Source organism: Protopterus annectens, chromosome 1.part1 (genome assembly GCF_019279795.1).
Source record: "Protopterus annectens isolate FY-2018-M chromosome 1.part1, PAN1.0, whole genome shotgun sequence".
Lineage (NCBI taxonomy): Eukaryota > Metazoa > Chordata > Ceratodontiformes > Protopteridae > Protopterus > Protopterus annectens.
The window spans coordinates 1,479,914,834-1,479,931,096 of record NC_056726.1 but is presented as its reverse complement, the minus strand read 5'-3'; the positions used below and the strand labels follow the sequence as shown (position 1 = coordinate 1,479,931,096).

The 16,263-nt window shown below is 44.5% G+C and overlaps 1 protein-coding gene across 1 annotated transcript in view; it reads left to right on the top strand.

The window, feature by feature from the left end:
- Positions 1-16,263, top strand: part of KPNA6 (karyopherin subunit alpha 6) — a 1,524,259-nt gene that overhangs the window by 501,759 nt on the left and 1,006,237 nt on the right. The window lies entirely within an intron of this gene.

The window sequence follows — 16,263 nt, the reverse complement described above, 5'->3', positions numbered from 1 at the left end:
TTAAATTTTTTTTCTTGAAAAACGGCTTTCCTTTTAGCAATCACTTCAGCTATAAGGGTGTCTGAATTATAGGCCCTTATGGCAGTGGAGCCTTTCATCTTTCATGCGGACAGGGTGTCCCTCAGAACCAATCCATCCTTCATGCCCAGGGTGGTATCCAGTGTGGCTCTTCATCAGTCCATTCATTTGCCAACCTTCTTTCCCAATCCACAGAACAAAGGGGAACGGATACTGCATTCCTTGGATGTGCACAGACAACTTAGATTCTACCTGAACAGGACTAAACCTCAAAGGAAATCTGAACTGCTGGTGGCAATTGCTGCAGGGGCAGAGGGGAAGGCTATTTCAAAGCAAACCATTTCTAAATGGATAAGCCATTGCATTCATTTCTGCTATAAGCACCATGGAAAACCTATCCCCCAGGGGATCAGACCTCACTCCACCAGGGCTGCATCTGTCTCTACAGCCTTTCTCAGAGGCGTTCCTACCAGGGACATCCTAGAAGCTGCTACCTGGAGTTCTGTTCATACTTTCACCAAGCATCATCATTTGCCATTTTTCTCTAAATCCAGAGCTGGCTTTGCCACTGTAGTCTTGCAGGGCCTTATTAGTTGGTCCTAATGCTATCTAAATTCCTCCTCCCAACCATAGCTTTGGGAATCTACCCAAATGTAATGACTGCAACAGTGAAACACGAAGAACACAGTACAGTTGTGTACAAGTACCATAAATGTAGATGTTAGTGTATTCTCTGTTGCAGTCCTGGTTACCCTCCCTCCAGCCCCCTAACTTCTTTTGGCTATACCTCTGCTTTCCTTTACTATGCTTAAAAGCCTTTTTGGTGTATTTGCTTTTTTGTTGGAGGTATATCCTTGTACTTTTATATTTAATTGCTCCCCATTAGGGGGGCACCTGATATCTGGGGCAAGAAAAACTCATGTAACTGTGTCGGCTGCATGTTTTATACCCCTGGGCGATCTGACATCATGGAAGAAGGGACAGCAACCGACGCAGGATCCAAGACTTTGTTAATCAGGCAGACTGAGGGCTACCTGCAAGCAGATAACCAAAATGTCATGACTGCAACAGTGAATACACTCTAACATCTACGATGTTCTTCATCTCACATTGCTGCAGTCCTTACATATGGGTAGTCCGCTGTCCTCGGTCGGCCCGAATACCAAAGTATTAGGCTGACGTCGGTCATGGGCGCTCAGATCTGACATCAGAGCGTCAGAGTATAAAAGCGCATGACCGACGTCATATCCTCAGTCTTTTTTGCCGCATGGTCCGATGCAGAAGCAGCGTTGCAAGTGCCGTTCGGCGTTCTGAAATTTTCGTATTCTGAGTTTCAGACCGAAACCAAGTTGGCTAAGTACCCGTTGGGAATATTTTTGTTTTTTCTTGCCTCAGTTAATTCCGGATGTCAGAAAAAGTGAATAATTGTATTTCTTGTGGGAAACAGATACCGCATAGGGATTATCACTCTCTTTGCATTCCTTGTTTGGGACCGGACCACGACGTAGTCGGGTGTCGATTTTGTGCTAGGTTTAATAAGCGCACTATAAAAAGAAGGTTAGATTGTGCTAGGTTAGTCTTTGGTAAGCGGTGTAATTATAATATGCCGTTGGATCCTCCGCCTGCTTCCACAAAGAAGCAAAGACAAATCCTTCAAACCTAGACAGGTTGATTGGATGCCGGTCCTGCAGAAACTACAGTGGAACCGGTGGATCCGGCTGAAGTTTCTGTTGAGTCTCAGGGGGAAACTTTGATTTTGCAGGATGTGGCCTCACAGGAGTCAGGTCAAGCTGAAGGGGCCTCTCAGGTTACTGTTCTCCCTTCTATGCCTAAGGTGGTTAGGCCTTCTGCTACTATTTCTAAGGCTTCTTCTAAGGGCAGGTCAGTTTTGCCTTCCTCTGGTGTTCCTCCAGGTACTTCAGGGTCTGTGCCTAAAAAGCACATGCTTAAAATGGCAGAAGATTTGATTACTTTAATTAGAGGTTCTATGCCCCCTCCTGATAAGAGGCCCAGGGTGGAGCCAGAGTTGGAAAGTTTGGATCAGGCCTCAGAGGACTCAGACTCTTCTGCTGAAGATATTCAAGATTTTCCCCCTTATTCGGATTCTGATGCAGAGAATTCCACTCCTTCTGCTTCTCCTCCAGAGGATTTTTCATTTTCAGAAACTCTGCATTCCATGAGGGAGCATTTTAAGTGGGAAGGACAGGATTTCTCTGATTCACGGAAGAGGCTTAGGGAATTCTTATTTTTACCACAGCATAGACCCTTGGCTATACCTCCTGTTTTGGATGTTGTTCAAGATGTTTTCTCGGAGGCTTCCCTTAATCCAGATTCGTTGCCTCCTGCGCCAGTTAAACCGGACAGGTATTACAGGGTGCCTGAGGCTCATAAATATCTGTATAAGAGTCCTAGGGCGGACCCAGAAACTATTAGTCAGGGGCCTAAGGGTGTTAGAGCTTCTGTTGTAAAGAATCCGGTTCCTCTAGATAAGGAAGCTAGAGCTTTGGATAGATGGGGTAAGAAGGTGTATACCTCTTCTACTTTAGCAATGAGGGCTTTAAATTGCCAGTTTCATATGTTGAAATATTAGAATTTCCTCCTTTCTCAGCTAAAATCTAAAATGGATGCTTTGGCAGAGGGCATAGAGTGTAAAGAATTGCAGGATTTAGTACATGTCTCTGAACAGGTGGGTAAGCATTCTTTGCAGTGTGGTTTTGATGCTGTACAGGCCTCTTCTAGGGTGGCTGCCACTGGTTCAGTTCTTCGTAGGCACGCCTGGCTTAAGGATCAGAATTTGTCAGAGCATGTTAAGACTAGAATTCTGGATGTCCCTTTACAGTCTGAAGTTTTGTTTGGTCCCCCTGTGGAGTCGGTTTTGAAGAAAATGGAAGACAAGGCTAAGTCCATGCAGACTGTTAAAGATTTTTTGCAGGTGCAACCTCCAAAGTTTAGTAGAAATTGGCCTACTAAGGGGTGGACCTGCCCTTCTTCTGATTCTCAGTCTAGGGGTAGATCTAGACGTGGCAGGGGCAGAGCTCACAGTACATTCAGGCCTAGAACTTGGAGTTCACCTGCACAATCTGCAGGTGAGGGCAGGGGCCAGTCCTTTCGTAAACAGGCCCAATGACCTGCATTTTCAGCTGCCAGATTCTTCTTCCTGGCAGCTCCTTTGGGAGGAAAGTTGGCACTCTTCAAGCAAAACTGGCTTTTAGTCACCCAGGACAAATGGGTATTGGACATTATAAACCGAGGCTACAAGTTCTATTTCCATACATTGCCTCCTTTCAAAGGCATGCCAGATGTTCCTCCTCGGCAAAGGATAGAGGCTCACAAGCAGATTTCTTTACTTCTTCAAATGGGAGCTATACAGCCAGTTCCTCTGTCAGAAGTGGGACTAGGATTTTATTCTCGCCTGTTTCTAGTACCAAAGAAAGGGAACACGTGGAGACCAATTTTGGATTTATCTATCCTCAACACTTACCTGGACATTCCAAAGTTCAAAATGCTAACGTTACAACAGCTTTTACCTCTGTTGGGAAAAGATCACTGGATGGTAACTCTGGATCTCAGAGGCTTATCTTCATGTTCCTATCAGGCCCAGTTGCAGGAGGTACCTGCGTTTTCGGGCTGGAAATTTACATTATCAGTTCTCTGCATTGCCCTTTGGCTTATCTACTGCGCCCAGAGTGTTCACAAAGGTTCTGGCTCCAGTGATAGCCTTTTTCAGGTTAAGAGGAATACAGATTTATCCTTATTTGGACGATTGCCTGATTATTGCACAACACAAAGACTAACTTCTGCATCATCTACAGTATGTGATGGTAGTGTTAAGATGCCTAGGGTATTCTGTGAACGAAACAAAGTCCAGTCTAGTACCCTCTCAGGACATGTGCTTTCTGGGTGTGAGACTGAATACAGCTTCCCAGATGGCCTTTTGACCCCGGACAAACAAAGAAGCCTTTCTCTTTATTTCCATCAAATGTCTCTACAGTCCAGGCTGACTGCAAGGACAGTCCTTCAAGCCTTGGGGTTCATGGCATCTTGTATTCTGGTGCTTCCCAATGCCAAACTGCATATGAGGAAGCTTCAATGGTATCTCAAAAATGTATGGACACAACACTGCCAAGATCTAGACACTGTCATTCAGATAATACCTTGCATTCAGAAAGAATTTTTGTGGTGGGCTCAGGAATGTCACCTAAACAAGGGACTCTCTGTGACCCGACCAGAGGAGAGTCAAATTCTAACGACAGATGCCTCGGACAAGGCTTGGGGAGCACACCTCAATGGAAAATGGGTGCAAGACACGTGGCCTGTCAGACTTCAACATTTGCATATCAACTTGAAGGAGATGTTAGCAGTCCAATTTGCATTGATGGCTTTCAAGGATTTACTTCACCCAGGACAGGTGTTGATTCAAACAGACAACACTACTGTCATGTGGTACATCAACAAGCAAGGGGGAACCCATTCTTACCCTCTTTGCAGGTAAGCGATGATTTTGTGGGAGACTGCTCTCAGTTTACACCTCAATCTTCAGGCAAGGTTTCTACCAGGAGCACAGAACTCCTTAGCGGATGTGTTGAGCAGACAAATTGTGGATCCTCACGAGTGGAAACTGGATCCTCATGTGTTTCAAAAGTTGACAGTGTTATGGGGGACTCCAGACATAGATCTGTTCGCTTGTCCACTAAATTACCAGTTGCCAAAGTTTTGCACAAAAATGTTTCATCCCACAGCTTGGAAGGTGGATGCTCTATCATTCAGTTGGAGCAATCTTCATGTCTATGCCTTTCCACCTCTGCCTCTCATTCCCAAGGTACTCCTGAAGGCCAGAATAGACAAGCCATCCATGATTCTGATAGCGCCGGATTGGCCTCGACAGCATTGGTACCCACTACTGAGGAGTTTGGTACGGGAGTCTCCATGGCCTCTGCCTTTGATTCCGCATCTTTTGTCTCAGGAGGGCAATCACTTCCTCAATGTCAAGATTCAGTCTCTGCATCTCACAGCCTGGCATATTCTGTTTTAGGCCCTGGAGGGTCTCAGCTTCCACAACAAGTTTTGAATGTTATTTTGGAGGCCAGAAGGCCTAGTACAAGGAAGGTTTACGCTGATAAATGGAGGAGATTTTTTCTTTGGAGCAAAGCGAAGGACTTTGATGTTTCCAAGCCTGATTTAAGTGTTTCTCTTCAATATCTTACTGAGTTATTGGACAAGGGTTTGTCTTTCTCCTCGATAAAGGTTCATGCTGCAGCCATTTCTGCTCACTATGACTGTGACCCTCCTTTATTTTCCCATCCTTTGTTTAAGCAATTTCTTAGAGGGGCAAAGAACATAAGACCCCACGTAGAGCTCCTACTCCTGCTTGGGATCTCAATTTTGTGTTGGAAAAGCTTACTCTACAACCTTTTGAGCCTGCAGCTACTGCCGAGTTAAAGTATTTATCATGGAAGACTGCTTTTTTGTTGGCCATTACCTCTGCAAGAAGGGTTTCTGAATTACAGGCCCTTATGGCAGTGGAACCTTTCCTGATTTTTCATAAGGATAGGGTATCTTTGCGTACTAATCCTTCCTTTATGCCTAAAGTGGTTTCTAGTGTGGCCTTGAACCAAACTATTCATTTGCCTACTTTTTATGCAAACCCCAAAATAAAGGGAGAAGATTTTGCATACTTTGGATATTCACAGGCAGTTACGTTATTATTTGAGCAGAACCAAGGGTTCAGGCAGTCTCAGCAGTTGTTTGTTTCTTTTGCTTTGGGTTCTCAGGAAAACCTGTTTCAAAACAAACTATTTCTAAATGGATTGGGTTTTGTATTTCTTTCTGTTATTCCCATCATGGTAAGGAGATTCCGGCTGGAATCAGACCTCATTCCACTAGAGCTACTGCCACTTCTACTGCCTTTCTAAGGGGTAGCTACAAAGATATTTTGGAAGCAGCCACTTGGAGTTCAGTACATACTTTTTCCAAGCATTACCACCTTCCTCTTTATTCTAAGTCTAGGGCTGGATTTGCCACTGCAATATTACAGGGCATTTTAGCAGCCCCTCATGCTTTATGATTTTGCCATCCTCCCTTTACCTCTGCTTTGGGATTCTACCCATATGTAAGGACTGCAGCAATGTGAGATGAAGAACATAGTACAGTTTTGTACCTACCATAAATGTAGATGTTCGAAGATCCACATTGCTGCAGTCCAATTTACCCTCCCTCCTTCCCCTCTGTAGTTTAGCATGGTTGTATGGTTTGGGTGATGGTTGTTGTTGGGCATGTTTTTGGGAGGTATCCTGTTTTTGGGCTGTGGCCTTTCTTTTTAGGGCCTTCTGACATCTGGGGCAAGAAAAGACTGAGGATATGACGTCGGTCATGCGCTTTTATACCCTGACGCTCTGATGTCAGATTTGAGCGCCCATGACCGACGTCAGCCTAATAGTTTGGTATTCGGGCCGACCGAGGACAGCGGACTACCCATATGTAAGGACTGCAGCAATGTGGATCTTCAAACATCTACATTTATGGTAGGTACAAAACTGTACTTTTATGGTAAGTGTACACAACTGTACTTTTTGTGCCTTGTTTAATGCCCAAACTATTTGTTGTCTGGATAGCTTTGTTGCTAAATTCTTTCGCTTTCCGTATTCAGAAATGGCTTCGACAAGCCATCCGACTATCAAACTTTTGAAAAAACGTAAGGATAAAGACAGAGACAGACTACATAAGCTGGTACTCTGTGAGGTGCCTTCCCAGCCCATGATACCCGCTTCTACAGATTTACAGGCCTCTGCTGAGACCCATTCGGAGTCCGGTATGCTGCGAGATGCTCCTTAGACTATTGAATCTGCGGCTGTCTCTCCGTTGGATGGGTCCAGAGCCACTGTGCAGGCACCAGCTTCTGAGGGTGTATTCCTATGTTCTTATTAAACCGATATCTTTGTTTTTTACTAAAACTACCGAGATTCTGTGGTACAGAGTTCGAACTAAGCCTAGAAATCTGACAAAGTGCATTCTCAAGCTCCCATGCACCATAAACAAATGCTTAGAATGGCTGAAGACCTTATAACTTTAGTTAGGGAATGATGGCCTTCCCCCTCTATAAGACAAAGGATTTATTTTCCTTCTGATTCTATAGACTTGAGTCTGACTCTGACCCTTCTGATTGTCAGGACATGCCCTTTTCTACTTATGTGGATTCAGATGCAGAGGATTCCATTCCCTATGCTTCCCCTCCAGAGGACTTTTCTTTTGGTGAAACCTTGCTTACCTTGAGAGCATTTCTGCTGGGAATGCCAGGACTACCCACAGTCCAAAAAGGGACTCAGAATTTTTAGACTTGCCTCAGCACAGGCCTCTAGCTGTAACCACTGTCCTGGTTATTGTAGATGTCTTCATGGAGTCAGTCTTGCTCCTCATTCTTTACCACCAGCTCCTAGAAAGCCTGACAGAGGTACTACAGAGTACCTGACACTCACAAATTTCTTAAGAATCCCACTGTGGATCCCAGAGACCTTTTCCCAGGGACCTAAAGGTATCAAGGCTACTACAGCTAAAAATCCTACCCCTTCGGACAGGGATTCTAGAGGTTTAGACAGATGGGGTAAGACTGTATATACCTCTGCAACTCTTGCAATAAGGGCTTTGAATTGCCAGTTTCACATGTTGAAGTACCAGCAGCATATTATGGAACTAATCAGAAAATGTTGTTGCTTGCAGATTGTACAGAAAATAAAGATTTTCAAGAATTACTGCATTCTGCAAACCAAGTTAGTAAGCATACTTTGAAGTGTGATTTTGATGTCTTAGAAGCATCTTGCAGGGCTGCTGTCACTGGGTCTGTACTGAGAAGGCATACTTGGCTGAAGGAACAAATCTTCCCAGACCATGTCAAAGCAAAATTACTAGATGCTCCATTAAACCAGGAGCATTTGTTTGGCACAAAAGCAGAAGTTGTTCTTAAAAAGATGGAGGAAAAAGCTAAATCTATGCAAACTGTTAGATTTATTACAGGTACAGTCACCTAGATTCAGTAGGCATTGGCCTTCAAACAACTGGTCCTTTACAGACCCTCTCTGGCCTCCTCAGTCCAAGCCCAGGGGCAGCAGACCACCAAGAGTACAGTCTCAGGGTATGCAGAGATCTAAGCAATGGAGTGCTCCCACCTCAAAAACAGGGAGTGGTAAGCCACCCCCTTATGGAAGAGCTGACAATGACTTGTCTATCATTCTTCCCAGCCATACTCAAGTACTTGCACCCCTAGGAGAAAAACTCACCCTGCATGCTAAAAAATGGGATGTCCATTACCCAGGACCAATGGGTCCTAAGCATTGTATCCCAGAGATACAGATTCTACTTCCACTCGCTGCCAACCCCAAGCAGGGGGTGCCAGACCTTCTTTCAAACCAGTGGGGCAGAGGCTCAAAAGCAAGTACTTTCTCTTCTCAGTATCAGGGCTATTCAATGTGTTCCAATTGAGCAAAGGGACAGGGTTTCTATTCCAGACTGTTCCTGGTGCCCAGAAAAGAGCTCATGGTACCTTATCCTGGATCTATCCATTTTCAACACCTCCCTGGTGGTCCCAAAATTCAAAAGACTTGCACTACAACAGCTGCTTCATATGCTAGCCAGGGACTTCTGGCTAGTCACCCTAGACTTAAAAGAAGCTTACCTGCACATCCCCATAAGGGAATCCTGCAGGAAAAAATCAATGTTTCAGGGCAGGCTCTATGCTCCCTCAGTTCTCTGCACTTCCCTTTGGCTCATCTACTGTGCCCAGGGTATTGACAAAGTGCCTGCCTCCAACCATTGCATACTGCTGGCAGAGAAATCTTCAAATTTACCCCTACTTGGATGATTCCCTGATTCAGGTGGACAGTCAGGAATTGCTACTTCAGCACCTGGCATTTTAAGAGACTTATAACTTCTCTGGGTTACACCATCAACAAAAAGAAATCACATCTGGTGCCCAGCCAGGTCCAGAAGGCCAAGTACTAGGAAATCCTATTCAGAAAAATGGAAAAGATACTGTTCTTGGAGCCATTCTCTAGGAAAGGACACTGCCATACCCTCCTTGCCTGTAATTCTAGATTACCTAGCAGAGCTACTCCACAAAGGCCCTTCCTTCTCATCATTTCAAGATTCAGACCTTTGCCTTCTCAGCTCATTACAATACGGAGCCACCTCTCTCTTCTCACCCTTTGATCCAACAGTTCCTGAGAGGAGCTAACTATTTAAGACCCCAAAGGAGAGCTCCCACCCCTGCCTGGGACCTTAACTTTGTACTAGAGAAGCTCACGCTTCCCCCTTTCGAACCTGCTGCTACAGCAGAGTTAAAATTCCTCTCTGGGAAAACGGCGCTATTTCCAGCCATCATTTCAGCAAGAAGAGTGTCTGAGCTACAGGCACAAATGGCTGTGGAATCCTTCCTTATTTTCCTGGCTGACAGGGTCTCCATCAGCACTAACCCATCATTTATGCCCAAGCTGGTATCCAGTGGGGCTTTAAACCAATCCATCCATTTACCAACCTTTTTTCCTAATCCTCAGAATGTAGGGGAGAGGATCCTGCACTCCTTGGGCGTGCAGAGACTGCTCAAGTTCTACCTTGACAGGACTAAGCCTTTCAGAAAGTCTGACCAGCTGCTAGTCAGCTTTCCTACAGGGGCAGAGGGCAAGGCCATTTCAAAGCAAACCATTTCCAAATGGATCTCACTCTGCTTCCATTTCTGCTACGGACACCATGGAAAACTTACCCCACCGGGGATCAGAACTCATTCCACTAGGGCTACCTCAACTTTTACAGCATTTCTCATGGGAGTTCCTACCAGGGACATCCTGGAAGCTGCAACCTGGAGTTTTGTACACACCTTCACCAAGCATTACCACTTAACTGACTTTTCTAAATCCAGAGCTGGATTTGACTCAGCAGTCTTACAGTGCCTGCTAGCCAGCCCTAATTCTTCTTGACTGCCTCCACCCTAACTCAGCTTTGGGAATCAACCCAAATGTGATGACTGCAACAGTGAAACACGAAGAACATTTTAGAGTTGTGTACACTTATCATAAGTGTAGATGTTAGAGTGCATTAACTGTTGCAGTCCTAGTTACCCTCCCTCCAGCCCCCTGACTTTTCTAGACTTTCCTCATATCCTCTTTTTGGCCATATCTTATGGCCATGGTATTTACATTTTACTGGAGGTGTTCCTCTTCTGATAATGATGGACAATACCACTGTAATGTGGTACATCAACAAACAGGGAGGTACCAAGGCATACCAATTGTGCAGGCTAGCCCTACTTATTTGGGACCTACCATCCCAGCACAGCATATCCCTGCAAGCCAACCTCATCCCTTCGCAGGACAACAAACAAGCAGACTTCCTTAGCAGAACATCCTCTCCACAACACGAATGGATGCTGGCCCGGACCATCTTCCTAGACATAGTCCACCGGTGGGCCACTCCACAAGTAGACCTGTTTGCCTCCCCCCAGAACAGGCACTGCAGACCTTCTGCACAAAGACTTATTCCCCCCGAGTCTGGAGAGTAGACGCCTTCAGTTTCAACTGGGAGGGAAAGTTCCTGTATGCCTTTCCCTCTGATCCGGAAAGTCCTTCTGAAAATCAGGAAGGACAAACCAAAAATCTTGCTAGTGACTCCCTACTGGCCGAGGCAGCACTGGTTCCCCCTTCTATACATTTTAGCCAAGGGCAATCACTGCAAGTTACCCCACAAGGTGGACCTTCTGACACAAGACAAAGGAACTCACATACACCCACACTTGCAAATGCTATCCCTGACTCTGGGTGATAAATTACTAACCCCATTCAGACAAACACTATTCAGAAGACGTGCTGTAAGTCCTGAGGGAGGCCAGGAAACCCACTACTAGAAAATCATACCTTGCTAAATGGGAAAGATTTACTGAGTGGTGTCTGGGACAGGGAAGGGACCCTTACGAGGCTGACACCCTCCTTGTCCTCTCGTATATCTGTCAACTTATAAAGAGTGGACTTTCCTATTCATCAGTAAAGGTGCACCTCTCTGCATTATCAGCCTGCTTACCTCTAGATCCTCCCTTGTTCGCCAGGCTACATGTGAAACTCTTTCTTAAAGGCGTGTTACACATCAGACCATCTAGGAAGCCTATCCCTCCTCCATGGGACCTGAACTCATCCTGGAAAAATTCACCCTGCCCCCCTTCGAACCCACTAATACAGCCTCTCTACAGTTTTGTACTTGGAAAACAGTACTGTTAATGGCTATTACCTCTGCCAGAAGGGTTTCCGAGATACAAGCCTTAATGGCATGCTCACCTTGCACCATTTTTCATAGGGACAGGGTCACTCTGAGAACTAACCCTTTCTTCATGCCCAAGGTAGTCAATGACTTATCTCTAAATCAATCCATTCACCTACCCAATTTTTTCCCCTCTCCCTCTAACCAAGGAGAGAGAGGATACTCCACTCCCTAGATGTCCACAGGCAACTGAGATTTTACCTGGACAAGACTAAAGGCATTAGGAAATCCAAACAACTTTGTATCTTTCCACCCCAGGGCATTGGGCAAGGCAGTCACCAAACAGACCATTTCATCTTGGATTAGAAAGGCAATCATTTTCTGCTACTCACACCACGGAAAAAACCCTCCAGCCTGGGTTAAGGCACACTCCACAAGAGCAGTGACCGCTTCCAAGTCCTTCCAAAAAGGCATGGACACAGCTTCCATTATGGAAGCAGCTACATGGTCCACTATACACACTTTCACCAAACATTACAAACTGGACCAAATCTCCAAAGCACGCGCAGGATTTGCCAGGACAATCGTACAAGTTTTTGAGGAATCATCTGCATCCCACCACCCTTTCATCAAACTAAGCTGTGGTACTCTCCCACACCGAGAATACTGCAACATAGGAATAGAAGGACATAGAATAGTTGTGTAAAATCTTACCATAACCATAGATGTCCTTCTCTTCCATGTTGCAGTATTCCTTCCCACCCACCATTCCCCCTCACAGAGACTCTACCAGTCTGTCTGCTCTCTGATGCCTCTCGCCATTACAGAAGAGATCCAGGGCATTATAAATGTCACCTTTGACAGCCTCTCCTATTGGGCCATCTACTCTACCTGCTTAGCTTCAGGTTGTGAGGATTGTGCTTGCAGACGTCACATGTAGGGTCCCTGGTTTATGGCCCTACGTGTGATGTCCCACGCAGCTGTAACAGCCAAGCTGAAGCTTTTGTATAGGAGCCGACGTACAGGTTGCTTGAAGGCAGGAAATCCCACACCAAGAATACTGCAACATGGAAGAGAAGGACATCTATGGTTATGGTAAGATTTTACACAACTATTCTTTCTTCTCTTAGGTTTTATTGTCACCATAACAAGCCACTTCTGGGCAGAGTTAGTGCCCATTTGAGTAGGGCTTTGTCTTCTTAGGTGTTTTTTTGGAAAGGGGTGGCCTCTGTATTCCAGAGGCAGCAACTCTGTCCTCTGAATATTTACAAAACATTACGAATTGGATTCCTTTTCTAGTTCCATAACTGTTTTTTTGCTAGGACCATTCTTAAGAGGCTCGTGGATCATTTCCTTCCTTCTCACCTTTCACTTTTTAAGGTATGGTAAAACACCCATATAGTTTAGGTACTCTAACAGTGTTTTAACGTTTAACATTGTACAGTTGTGTAAGTAGACAACATAAGTGGCTCATTAGAATAGATACTGTTGCAGTATTTCCACTTTCCAACACTCTGATTTTTGTTGTTTGTACTGCCACAGTGTGGCTGTGTGCACCTTGTTTATATAGTTTACTTTGCATTTTCCTAGCATTTTTTCCTTTCAGCACTGTTGCCTCCCTTTTTTAGTGCAAGCAAGCTCTGAGCTTTTTTCACTTTATATGGAGATCATCTCTCCTGGAAGAGAGCATGATTTCAGCATGGAAAAGCTGGCTACTAGTTTGTAAGACCCATATAGCTTAAGCTACTGAAACCATGATCTATTAGAACATTTACTGTTACGGTAGGCTTACTTACACAGCCATACTTTCCTCTCAGAATGATACTACAGTTGGTGAGGTCTTCTAATTTATGCAACAGCTGAGATTTGTTAACAGACTCCTCTTCTCAGGACAAAGAGGTCTTATTTGAGGCTTGTCGCATGGTATCTTTCACTACTTGGGTTGTTACTCTTACTGACTGCCTTAACTTTGGAAGCCATACCTAGAAAATCATATAAAATCCTGTGGCCTTCTAATGGTTGGTCCAAAGGTCCCTTAGTAGATTCTGTGATAATAGGCAGTCATAAAGTAAGAGCTGACAAATGACATAGCCACTGTTATCTGTCCAGCAAGGAGTTGAGGGTTATGGATATTAAAGGAAGTGGGTGTACGCCTTTGGTACTTTTGCCCCGAGTGCTTTGAGCTGTAACACTGACTTGAACCACTTCCAAAGAGGTCTGGCAGAATAGGCTTTAGCCTTTTGGAAAGACCTCCTCACACCAGACTAGTATAATTCAAGATCACTGGGCATTCTTCTGAATGTAATGAACCCCTTAATGCAGCTCATATGTAATGCAGATAGTGGAACATCTGGTGTAGTGGATACAAGCGCTACATTTAGATGTCCTGCCTGGCTCCACCTGTATGACTTTATTTAACTTTAAAGCATAGTTCATGTATGTCCCTCCTTATTTGTACTATATATGTGAAAGAGATTATTGAAGTGCAAGCTGAAAAGCAATCTGCCCTAGGCATCAGACTTGAACCCCCCCCCCAAAGAACATACAAGTGGAACCAGAAGGGGTTTAAATTATGATTTCAGCTCCCCGTGTCTGCTCTTTTTATTCCACTTCAGATAAGGATGGTTTTAGGCAGAGGCAGTCCCATTAGTGGATGCAGACCCAAACGTTTAGGTGGACAGCAAAACCAGAGATGTCAGGGTCCCTTTCCAGGCAAGCAGCCCCACCATACCTGAAAGGTTGCCTGATTGATCCCCTGTGGAGGTAGTCGGGGGACATCTGTCCAGCCACTGTTCTGTGTGGATGGCTGTCATGCCTGACTCTTATCCATATACAGTCTGCCCTTACTATGTCCATTCCACCCCATTAGTTAAAAGCAGCCAAAAGAGGTTTTCTCTGCTAGAAAAAAAAGCCATGAAGGTGGCCCCACCAGATTAGAGAGGGTCAGGATATTTGTGATTTTTGGTTCCAAAGAAAAACAAGGATTTTGGGCCCACTTTTAGGTTTCTGACATAAACACATATGTAGTAAATACCTAATTTAAAATGGTCACACTGCAAGTGATTTTTCCATATCTTTAGGCAGGTGATTGGATGTGCTCAAAAAATCTACAGGATACTTGCCGCTGCATCATCTGGGAGATGCGTGTTTCTGATGAGGAAACAAAAGTGTATGACTGTAGTTGTGGCACATCCAAGACTCAAAGGTGTTAGTGTTTCCATGTCTAGGTGATTGACTCCTTACTACTACAACACGATCTAAGCCAGAGACTAGGAGCTTCAGCTCTCTGTCCTTGGTATTTCTGCAAAATACAGCAAATTAAGGCTTCAGCCTCCCTAAGCAATTCAGTTCACAGGTTGCAAATTGTACACAACAATGTACACAGTATCTGTCCCTTCATGGAGAATTCATTCTCTAAAAAAATTTGTCCATACTCTCACTTCACTATTTTCCATCTGCGTTTTATTTTTTTTTGTTTTTTTTGGTCTTGTTGCTTTCTTTATAGTCCTGGTTCATTTTGCCCACTTCATGTGAATACACCTAGTGGCTTCTCAGAGCACAGTGATTTGTGGTCTTAAATCACTTATCAGCTCTGATTTGTCATTGTTACAGGGCTCTCTTACACTGGCTGACCACCTCCAGCATTTATTTTTAGGAAGATCCTTGTTTATACCACCACCTTCAGCAGTGCTCACCACAGACTTCTCGCTGGAGTTGGAGCCATTTTTAGGGGAGAATGGTCCAAGGAACTTGGAATCAATAGAAGACCAGTCTTCACTTCAGTATCCTGGAAATGAGAACAATTTTTTATGCATTATAGGAGTTTCGAGACCCTTTATCCCTAGGAATGATTTCTGTCAAAATGGATGCATCTGTGACATGTTATATCGGCAAGAAAGGTGGACCAACATCTGCTATGCCAAAAAGCCTTGTACATGTGGCAGTAGACAGCTGCTTCACATCACTTTCTCATGGCAGCACATAGGATGACCCAAGTACTTTGACAGGCTAAGACTAAGCTGGGTCTATTCTGATGCTTTGAGTGGTGTCTCAATCCAGAGGTAGCTCTCCAGATTTTTGACCACTGGGACTAGTCTTACTGTGACCTGTTTGTTTCCCCAACCAACACCAAGTTCAGTAGCTTCTTTGCTCTGATCCTTCAAAGGGACTTACCAAAAGGTGCCCTAGTATGGTTGTGACCTTCCAGACTTTAACTCCTGTCCAGGTTTTTGCAGAAAGCAGCAAGATGCAAAGCCACTTTTATATTCTTTGATCCGTGCTGGCATATGCAAATTAGGTTCCTTAAGGCCACACCACCTCCCATGGCTTTTACATTCATGGCGGGATCTTCTCACCCTTTTCAAATTGCACACAAGTATAGATTTCATATTTGCTTTACATTCCAGAAAGAATCTACTTGCAAGATTTACCACAGCGGATGGCAACATTTTTCTGTTTGGGCAGCTGCACAAGGATTTAATCCCTTTAATGTGGCAGTAGCAGCCATTTTTACATTTTTTTTGCACTTAATGGAATCTGGCTGTGGTTCCTCCACTATTAAGGTGTTGATAATTGCCATATCCAAATGTAATGAAATTCTCATTTCATAGTTTCTTATAAGCTGTGTGAGATCTTCCTGCAAGTGACCTTTCTTCTTTCTCCTCTAATAAAGAAACCAGTTCCCCCTTGGAACCTCAACATTATTTAAGCCACCCCCCCCCCCCACACCCAAAAAAAAAACTCCCAACTCCCTTTGGACTAGCTTCTGCAGAACTGAACTTTGTTTTTAGATACTTCTGGTAGCAATCACTTCAGCAAGAATACCTGTATTGCAGGTGTTCTCTTTTGACCTTTGTGTCTAATTTCTCACAAGGATAGTTTCGCTTTGTATGAATCCATCCTTTTATTTCTAAAATTGCTTCTGAAGTGCTCCAGTTGACCTCTGCCTGTATTTTCCCCAAACCATCCCAGCAGAGAAGAAAGTTGTCTGTGAACATCCAGGTTATGGAGAAT